This window comes from Hemiscyllium ocellatum, chromosome 27 (assembly GCF_020745735.1).
Source record: "Hemiscyllium ocellatum isolate sHemOce1 chromosome 27, sHemOce1.pat.X.cur, whole genome shotgun sequence".
In the NCBI taxonomy this organism is placed as follows: domain Eukaryota; kingdom Metazoa; phylum Chordata; class Chondrichthyes; order Orectolobiformes; family Hemiscylliidae; genus Hemiscyllium; species Hemiscyllium ocellatum.
The window spans coordinates 14220190-14230024 of record NC_083427.1 but is presented as its reverse complement, the minus strand read 5'-3'; positions in this window follow the sequence as shown (position 1 = coordinate 14230024).

Genomic DNA, 9835 nt, shown 5'->3' with positions numbered 1-9835 from the left:
GTTTTCCACAAGTTAGGGGTACATTGATGTTTGCTAGGACAGCGAGGAACAGGCTGTTGGGGTTGAATCAGTTGACATTATAAAGGAAGATGTGCTGAAAGGCTTGGAAAACATAACTACAGAAAAGTCACTGAACCAGACAGGACATATGCAAGGCTCCTACAGGAAATAAGGGAAGGGATTGCCTCGCTTTTGGCGATGATCCTTTATTTCTCACTGTCAAACTAGACTAGTGGCAGATGATTGGTGGGTGGCAGATGTTTTTCCCTTGTTTAAGAAAGGGAACAGAGATAATCCTGAAAATTAGAGACCAGTTAATCTCCCGTCTGTGGTGGGCAAACTACTGGAGAGGATTCTGAGAGAGAGAATTTCTGTTGACTTAGCAAAATAAACATTGTTTGGTTAGACAGAGGATGGCTGGGTGATGGATAGATCATGCCTTGGAAGCCTTCTTGAATTCTTCGAGGATGTGACAAAACATATTGATGAAGTTAGAACAGTGGATGTGATGTGTATAATTTGTCAGCACTGCCTTTGATAAGGTTCGCCAAGGTAGGCTCTTTCCAAAAGTAAGCAGGTATGGGATGTGGGAAAATTTGGCCGTATGAATACAGAATTAGCTGGTTACTGGAAGACAGAGGATGTGAGTAAATTGAGAGTATTGAGCAGGAGCTCGGTGACCAGTGGTGTTCTGGAGGGATCTGTTCTTTGGCCTTGCCACTTCGTAGTTATTGTACATTACTTGGGTGAGAAAGTTGAAGGGTTGGTTCGTAAATCTTCCGATGCCAGACAGTTTGGTGGACTTGTGGATGATATGGAGGGCTGTTGTCGGTTGGAGCAGGACACTGACAGAATACGTTACTGGACTAAGTGGCAGATGAAGTACAACCTGGAACGTGTGAAATGATTCATTTCGGAAGATCATATTAGTGTGCAGAGTACGAGTTTGAAGACAGGTTTCTTGACAGTGTGGATGAACAGAGGTATCTTGGGATCCATGGCCAGGAACCAATCAAAGTTGCCACCAAAGTTGAAAGAAAAGTTCAGAAGGCTTATGTTGTCTGGGTTTCATTAACAATGGGATTTAGTTTGAGAGCCGCGAGGTTATGCTGCACCTCTACGGAACCCTGATTGGTCAACACTTCGAATATTTTGTTCACTTTGGCCTGATCATTATAGGATGGATGTGGAAACTCTAGAGAAGGTGCAGAAAGAGATTTATCAGGATGCTACCTGGACTGGAGGTCATGTCTGATGAAGAATGTTTGAAGGAACTAAGGCTTTTCTCATTGGCACGAGAAAGATTGAAAGCTAATTTAATGGAGGTGAACAAGGTAATGACAGGCACAGACAGATTAAGTAGTCAAAAGGTTTTTCCACAAGGCAGAAATGGCTACCACAAGGGGGCAGAAAGTTGACGCGATTAAAGTAAGGTTGAGGGGTGATATTAAAGTTAGGTTCATTACACAGAGAGTAAGGGTGTGGAATGCACTGCCAGCTGTGTTCGTAGAATCATGTGCATTTGCGAAATTTAAGCAAATCTTGGATATGCACGTGGAGTATGGTATAATGAAGGGCATATCATTTAGTTTGAACTTAGACTACGTAAAAGATCGTCAAAACATCAAGATCTGACGGGCATACACTGCGCTGTATTGTTCTATGCAAAACACCTCGCGTTTTACTTGACTTTTCTGACAGATCACGCCCTCTAATCGAGACAAAATACACGTTAATAAATCTTAAGACGATATGACATAGGAGCAGAAATTAGTCCATTCAGTACAATGAGTCTCTTCCACCATTGAATCAAAGCTGAAAAGTTTCTCAACCCTATTCTCCCGCTTTGTCCCCATAATCCGCGATCTCCTTGATACTCGAGAAACTGTCAATTGCAATCTTAAATGTATTCAATGATCTGGCGTCCACAGCCTTCTGTGGTACTCGTAACATTGCATTCGCCTGGCAGCGGGTGAAGATGTTTCTCCTTGTCTCCATTCTAAAACATCTTTACGTTACTCAAAGGTTATGCCGTCGGGTCCTCGTCTCTCCTACGAATGAAAATATCTTCCCAGCACTCACTCTCTCCAAGGCTTTCAGTATTCAATACGTTTAAAATAGATCATCCGTCATTCTTCCAAACTCCATCGAGCACAAACTCAGAGTCCTCAAACGTTCCCCACATGTTAAGCATTTGATTCATTGAACTTCCACTGAACACGCACCAGTTGTACTACATCCTTTCTGAGATATGTGGCCCAAAACTGTTCACAATACTCCGAATGTGTTTCGAACGGGACTTTTTAGAGATTCAGAAGTACATCCCTGTTTTTATATTCAATCCTCTCAAAGTAAACAACAAGATCGTATTTGCATTCCTAACTACTGACACATCCTTCAGATTTACGTTGAGTGATACTTGGACTAAAATTCCCAAGCCTCTTTCCACTTCAGGCTTCAGAATTTTCTTTCCATTTAGAAAATAGTCCAGCCTCTATTCTTCCACCAAAATGCATGATCTCACGCTTCCCCACCTTGTTCTACATCTGCCAAATCTTTGCCCACTTTCCTAACCAGCCGAATCCCTCTGGACATTCCCGAGCACCTCAATGCTACCAGTCCCATTATATATCATTGTATCGTCTGCAAGCTGAGCCAGAACAGCTTGACTTCCTTCTCCATTATCATTAATAAATAAAATGAAAATTTGTGATCCTAAAACTAAGCTTAGCGAACACCACTACTCTCCGGCTGCCTTCCTGAGAAGTAATCCTTTATCTCTAAACTCGGCTTTTTGCGAGAGAGTCAAGCCTCCACCCATTCTACCACTGTGCCTGTCATATCAGAGGCATCTTAAACAGTAACCTCTTGTGTGGCACCTTGAACTAACTTCATCATTTTCCGTAATATTTGATCTACTAAATTGCAATCACTTGCACTGACCCAGATTGAACTCCATCTCTATTTCTCTGCAAGCTCTGAAACTGATGCATATGCCGCTGTCACTATGCACAATATCACTGATGTTTCTATTGTATTCAAACTTATTAACCCGAGCAACTGCACTTTCTTCCAATTACTTTGTAAAGCATAAAAAGCAGAGGTCACAGTGTGGATACCTGCCTAACACTACTGTTTATAGAACTCCAGTCATCACAATATCCTTCCACGAAACTCTTTGTCTTCTGTGGTAACTAACTCTGAAACCAAACTGTCAAGTCAACATCAAACCGTGCATCTTTGATCTTCTGGATGAGCCAACCATCGGGGATCTTGTCAAGAGCTTTAGCAATATCCATGTGGACAACATCAGCTGCTCTATCTGTAATCGATCGCTTTTGTGCACCCCAAAACGTTTAGTCAAGTTAGTAAGACAAGACCTGCCCCTTAGAAATCCATGTCATGTTTTTGCCGTGCTTTTGCAAATTTTCGTGAATCCTCGACCTGACAACTCTTGCCAGTATCTTTCCAACCACCAATGTGTTACTCACCATTCGATATTTTCCTGGATTACACCTATTTCCCTTCTTGAACAGAGGAACAACTTTAGCTACTCGCAAATCCTCCGGGTCTCCCTGTCCAGACGCTTGCAATGATACACAGGTCTTGGAGGGGCCATGGGATTTAGACATTTTCTTCAGCAACTGTATTTTTGAGCTCAAACCGTATTGCATCAGCGGATGAACCCTCCAGCTTCTTCTCTCTGAGTGAAGGTGTAACTTTCTCCCTGAGAAGTAATGCAACTTCTTCACCTCTTCTCCCTTCCTCTTTATCACATCCAAAGCAACAATACCCAGACAGTTTGAGCAGCTCGTCCTGGACCCTCTCAAACAGGTGTCTATAAAAGCCATAATGTCGCAGTCCCATATACTAATAAAGTCTGAGATCACCTCCATTACCTTTAATACCGCTTGTGTTGTAATAATACACTTCAGACCGTTAAGTGTAACGTGTGCATTTACCTATGTTTGTTTGTTCCTCCTTCCTACCTTCCCTCTTCTGACGTCTCCCTTCCCCTCAATCCCAGCTTATCGGGTGCTGAGGTTTCCTGTCACCTGTCACTTCACTGTGATGCATCCTGAGAAGCACGAGTAACCTTCCATGAGAGTACTGTATGCTGTTTCCCTCCTGTTTAGGGCAAGCTGTACCTCTTCTCCAGGTCAGCCCTGGATCACATCATGAGCCAATTATCCAAGAAATAGACACGCTGCCCCCCTGATGGTCATCCATTTCCCTGACTGAATCTTTGGCGTGGCCATATACCAGTTACCATTGCCTATGACACTCTTGTGCACCATGCATGCTCCTCGTTGTATCCAACCGCCATCCAACTGAACAACGCGGTCTGTGAGGAGCTGCAGATGTTCACATGTCCTGCTGATTTAGTCCTCAGGAACACTGGACTGCTCCCTGATCTCTCACATCTGTTAACAGGAGCACATCACGGCCTTAACTGCTATCTTCGACCCTTCGCACTGAGAAAGATGAAATAATCTTAGTTTGCCTTGATCATGCAAGCTAAATGCACTATAGCCCAGTATTCCTCGGAGTCATACTTATACAAATCAGCAGCACGTCCATCACAAAGCAACCCGTCTGAAAGTGTTTTGTTGGGAATTTCCAATGAACTGGTCAATTAAATTACAATGCAATCTTTACAAATTGGTCAATAACGTCCATGTTTACTTTCTGACAACCCCTCTCAATCTCTCTGACAACCTTGTTTAAAAGTGTTTGGAGGATGTGGAAGGAGGAAATCACTACATTAATATAGGGCTTTGGGATTGCCATTCCTGACATAGAGGTCTTCCTCGATCCGCTGGTTTGTTGGGTTGACTGAGCCGACTTCTCCCAGAAAGGTCCCCATTGATGTCTTAGAATCTTAGAAACCCTTCAGATCAACAAGTCCATCCCAACGCTCTGAAGAGTATCCCAAACAGTCGCATTCAATTATTAGTTCACGTTTAACACTGACTAATGTCACTCTGCATCTCTCCATTGAATGCTCCTCCTCCTATTCACCATTTGGGAATATGGGTTTTCGCTCAATATGCTACTACAATGTGATGATTGAGTCGACCTCTGCCACTTCTGAGTGAAGTCTCTCTGTCACTCTCTGCTGAATGCCTTTCCACTTGTTCATCACTGCGTCCTTGCAAGGTGGTTATGGGTGGATCTTGCTTAACCCACTGTTCAGTCTTGTTGACTGAGCTGACTTTCCACAGAATCCTCCTCAGTAAACTTTGTCTGCCGCTCTTCATTGAAATAATTTCTCCTCTTTGTCACTGTGAATGGCTTGTTCCTCGAATCGCTGTTCAGCCTTGTTGTCTGAGGTCTTTTCTCTCAGAATCTGTGTCAATGACGTCTCTTGCCATTCTCTATTGAATGCTTTGCCTTCTGCTTATCACCGGGCCAGTGTTTTGGGTATTCTCCCTTGTTCCGCTGTTCAGTCGCGATAACTGTGCTTGCTTCTCCTGGAAAACTGTAGAGTGAATGGTCTCTAATGCTTGCCAACTTTTATTCATTCTCCGAATTCTAAAAATACCCTGACATTTCCTCAGCCAAAATTGGACAATCTCAGACATTAAAATGTAGTTTTCACAGCATTGGCCATTCATCTAATCTATTAATCCTGTTTCAATAATATGTAGTCATCAACACTATCTACAATTCTGTCCAATTTAGTGCCGTCAGCATATTTGAATTATTGACTATTTGTGCAGATCCAAGTCGTTATTGTACATTGTGAATAATAAAGCGTTTATCACAGATATCTCCTGGACACGACTAATCATGTCAAGCCAATTCAAGTACTGATGGAATTATTGAACTCACTGAATAAGAACTGCACCAATACACTTCTGCTTTTTCCAATACAGTCCATTCAGAAAACATTCACTTTGAAAAAAGGAATGAAGAGAGAAATTGTTGTCCTGGCGTTTGCTAATTTGTCGTGTTCCCTCATGCCCCTGTCAATGTGTGAATATGTCTTTCTGTGTTGGCCTGAGGTTCGAACTGAAGTTGAGTGTATATGTTTTTGCATGTGAAACATTAGTCACTTCCTTCCTATTGCTTTATGACTTTTTAGAAAAAATGTGGTCCCATGTTTAAAATAACGGTGGCGTGTGATTTAATCTTACAACAGTGTGAAAGGTTTAGGAATTTATGCCTTAAAATATGTTTGAAAGGAATACTAAAAACTGAACACAGAAGTAAGTAGATTTTTAAGTGAAGAACGAAACATTGTCAATGTAGTATCGAAGCGGACTTGAATTTAAACAAATTCGATCCACCAAACAGCCAACTCTCACACATTGTTTTCTTTGTTTGTATTTTCTGATCTCCATCTTGAATACAGATTTTAGTTCTTTAGCTAGATCCTCTAAATAACATTGAGCTACAAGTGCAAACATCCAGACAGTATTTGCATACCTAGGACTCATCATGAGAATTTTCTTATCAATGGGAACGTATTTCGTTGTCCCAATCTCCAAATGTATTATCTCAAGGTGTCTTCACGTGATAAGCTTTTGTTCCCGTAACAGATGCCAGAGGAACATCAGGAAATCTTTTGAACGACTTTGTTCTTAAATAAGGAGACCCACACTGTACCAAACAGGATAGGCATAGCGTCAACAACGCGCTACCTAACTGCAGAGGAAATATTTTATACAGGAAGAAATAAAGCATATGTTAGAAATCTGACGCATAAATTGGTAATGCTGGAGAACATCATCTAGCCTGGCTGCACCGGTGAAAGTTTTGAAAAAAAGCTGCTCCAATAATGTGACTCACCTTTTCATAAAACGAAATCAAGCAGGTGCTGTAAATCTGAAACAACGATGGAAAATACTGGAGATACTCAACAGGACTGGAGCGGTGTTTGGGAAAAAGAAACAGATGTAATGTTTCTGCATTCGCTATTACTCTGCTTTATCACTTCTGAGATCCCCCTGCCTTCTCTGCTAATGTTGGACACTCACTCTGTGTTGAACAAGCAGCGAGTTTGGTTACCACCTCTCCATTAGCTAATATTTCATATGTTAGTGATGTAATACAAGACACGAATGATCAAGTGAATTACTAACGCCGAAAAATAGGGATTCAGCTGAATGAAATCTTGCTGATTACAGCAATAATGAAACTCCCATTCCGAAAGAATTGCTCCTCTGATGAATGTAAACGTCTATTTGAAATTACAAGCAGAATGTAAATTTCTTGAATGAAACTGGTTGGCAGTGAAGTGACACATAAACAAATAGCGTAAGACTACACTGAGTATATATCTATGTTGTGCTGGGCATGATCGCTTTGAATATGAGAATGCTGTACGGGAGCTACCTACATTTAATATACAGTATGTATTGGGCACGTAAATGGAAATACATGCGCCTTCACATATGGAATCTATCAGTACATAACTGGAAAGATCCTCCCTGGATGTACAGACAATTTAAAGTCTTAAAATGGATATCCAGTCTCAGGGAGATAGAATGCTGAGCCTAATTAGTGATTAGAATGTGGCTCCAGTTTCCATGAAAAAACACAGGAGTGGTTTTCGCAAGGACAGGTGTGTGTGTGTGTGTTTTGAATTGTAAATCACATTGCAATCCAGGTCAGTATTCTCTTTTGAGAAAAAAATATACAAGTCATCTTTTTGTTCTATTGCCATTTCACTTCCGACAAGAATCAGACGGTAGCGAGAAGAAAAGAAAATATGCGATTTTGTTGCATTGAGAGAAAAAAATGCTGTTGGAAAGCAGATGTACCAATGTGCTATTAGATCATATTTAGATATTATAAATACATCTAATTACCTCCCAGGACCTGGCATCAGGTATAATTGCAAACGTTCTTCAATAATTTGCCTACGGTACTCAGATCCCTGAATCGAAATGCGTGGAATACCAAATATTTGCCAGTTATTATTGTTTAATTGCAGCTGTTTCAGGTAAATTATAGGATTAGAGGACTGAAATGAAGTTGAGCTGCAGCAATTCTCCCATCCATTGTGACGCCGATGGAAATTATTTTTTTTATAGCAAAAAATACTGTGCTCGCCTTATGTCTGGCTTTCAACTTTTTTTTCACACGAACTGGACTAATCTCCTTTATTTTGCAATTCCATGCAATTCTTTGTTTCCTCTAATGTCATGAAGTTGATTTTTTAAATCGACATTACTCATGCTCGTTTTTAACTGATCAAATGTAGCTTTCCTTTCAAGTTAGTTGTGAGGCACCAAACCAGCGGTCTTTTTGAGGCCCATTTAATGACACCAATAGCATGGTCATCGTCATCCCTTGTACATCGTCAGGAAATTACAGAAATTTGCTTGAAGACATTTTTCACTTACAGAAAAGCACTCCCCTCCTTTATGATTATCTTGCTCTGACATGTTCTTTCTGGACATTAACCCATGATCACAAGCAATTTGACTGCTAAAATGGCTACACATTGCAAACGCTTATGTGTAAAGATAACAATGTTTGTTATGATAACAAAGCGAGTGAGGAAGACCCTGAAGACAGAGACTGTATTTGAAATCAGCAAATTCGAAATATTCACATTGTAAAGAGAACTTGAGATTGGATTTTAATCTTTCCATAGTTTTAAAAATTTCGAAATCATATTTCATAAATATATTACACCATTCTGTAATTCCTCCATATTTTTTTTCTGTGTTCCTGCGTAAATGAATGGGTTGACACAGGAACTTTCTGCCAGAATAAAATTAGATTTATCTAAGTTTGAGCCTGAGAAGTAAGTGAGACTAGCAATTCTCACATAGAGGAAAGTAATAAAAAAATGAATAAAATAGAATAAAACTACCAGAGATGGAGAAAAGTAAAGCAATAGACTTCCTTCTGCTCTCCAACTCTGAGTGATGCTCTCCATTGTTCTGATGCAGCAATCTCTTGCGGGTTCTGTTGGCTGCGAGGATGTGCCTGACTGTGAGAGCATTGAGTAATAACATCAGAATGAACGGGAGACAAGGGTTCAAAATTCGAAACAACCAGTGGTATGCAGCCCATACTGCTGATGTGTAATAGATGGATTTTATACTGCAGAACCATCGTGTTTGTTTGATTGTGTACATCGATTCATATATAAAGTACAAGAAGGCGTTTTTGAAGCAGCTCAAAGCACAAATTATCCCGATCACCTTCACTGCAGTTTTATCAGTGTAATATTTCATTTATAGTTTTTGGTAACAAATGGCGATAAATCGATCAAAGGTGAAAGCGACTGTGAGCCACACAGAACTGTCAATAGTTGCATAAATTAATGCAGAACGGAAACTGCATGCTGGCGTGATGGATAGGATACTGAACTGTAAATAAGTGTGAGCAATCTGGTGTACAACCACAGCAGTGATGATGACTAAAATGTCCGTTCTGCCACTGCTACCAACTAGTGTTGGATTCAACTGGATAGACCGCATCTTCCACGAGGTAAAATCGCAATCACTGCCAAATTAGCTCTGACAGAGAACGATTTTTCATATTATTAGCACGTTAACGGGAGAGCATATGTGAGGATTTTCTTGTCCTTACCAGCCTTTGCAGTTGACATAATCATAGAAACATTGAAAATCGGTGCAGGAATATGCAATTAGTGCATGGAATCTGCTCCACATTTGCCTATAATCAATATTGTCTCCCCAACTCCTTTTCACATTCTCGCTTCCCCCCACCAAAAGAAATCCTTAATGCATTTACAATTAAGCAACAATTAAAACATCACTTAACATTTATCATGACTTCCATAGCCATTTGCACTGGAATGTTTCACAGGTTCTCTGCCATTTGGATGAAATTAACTTTCCTCATTCCT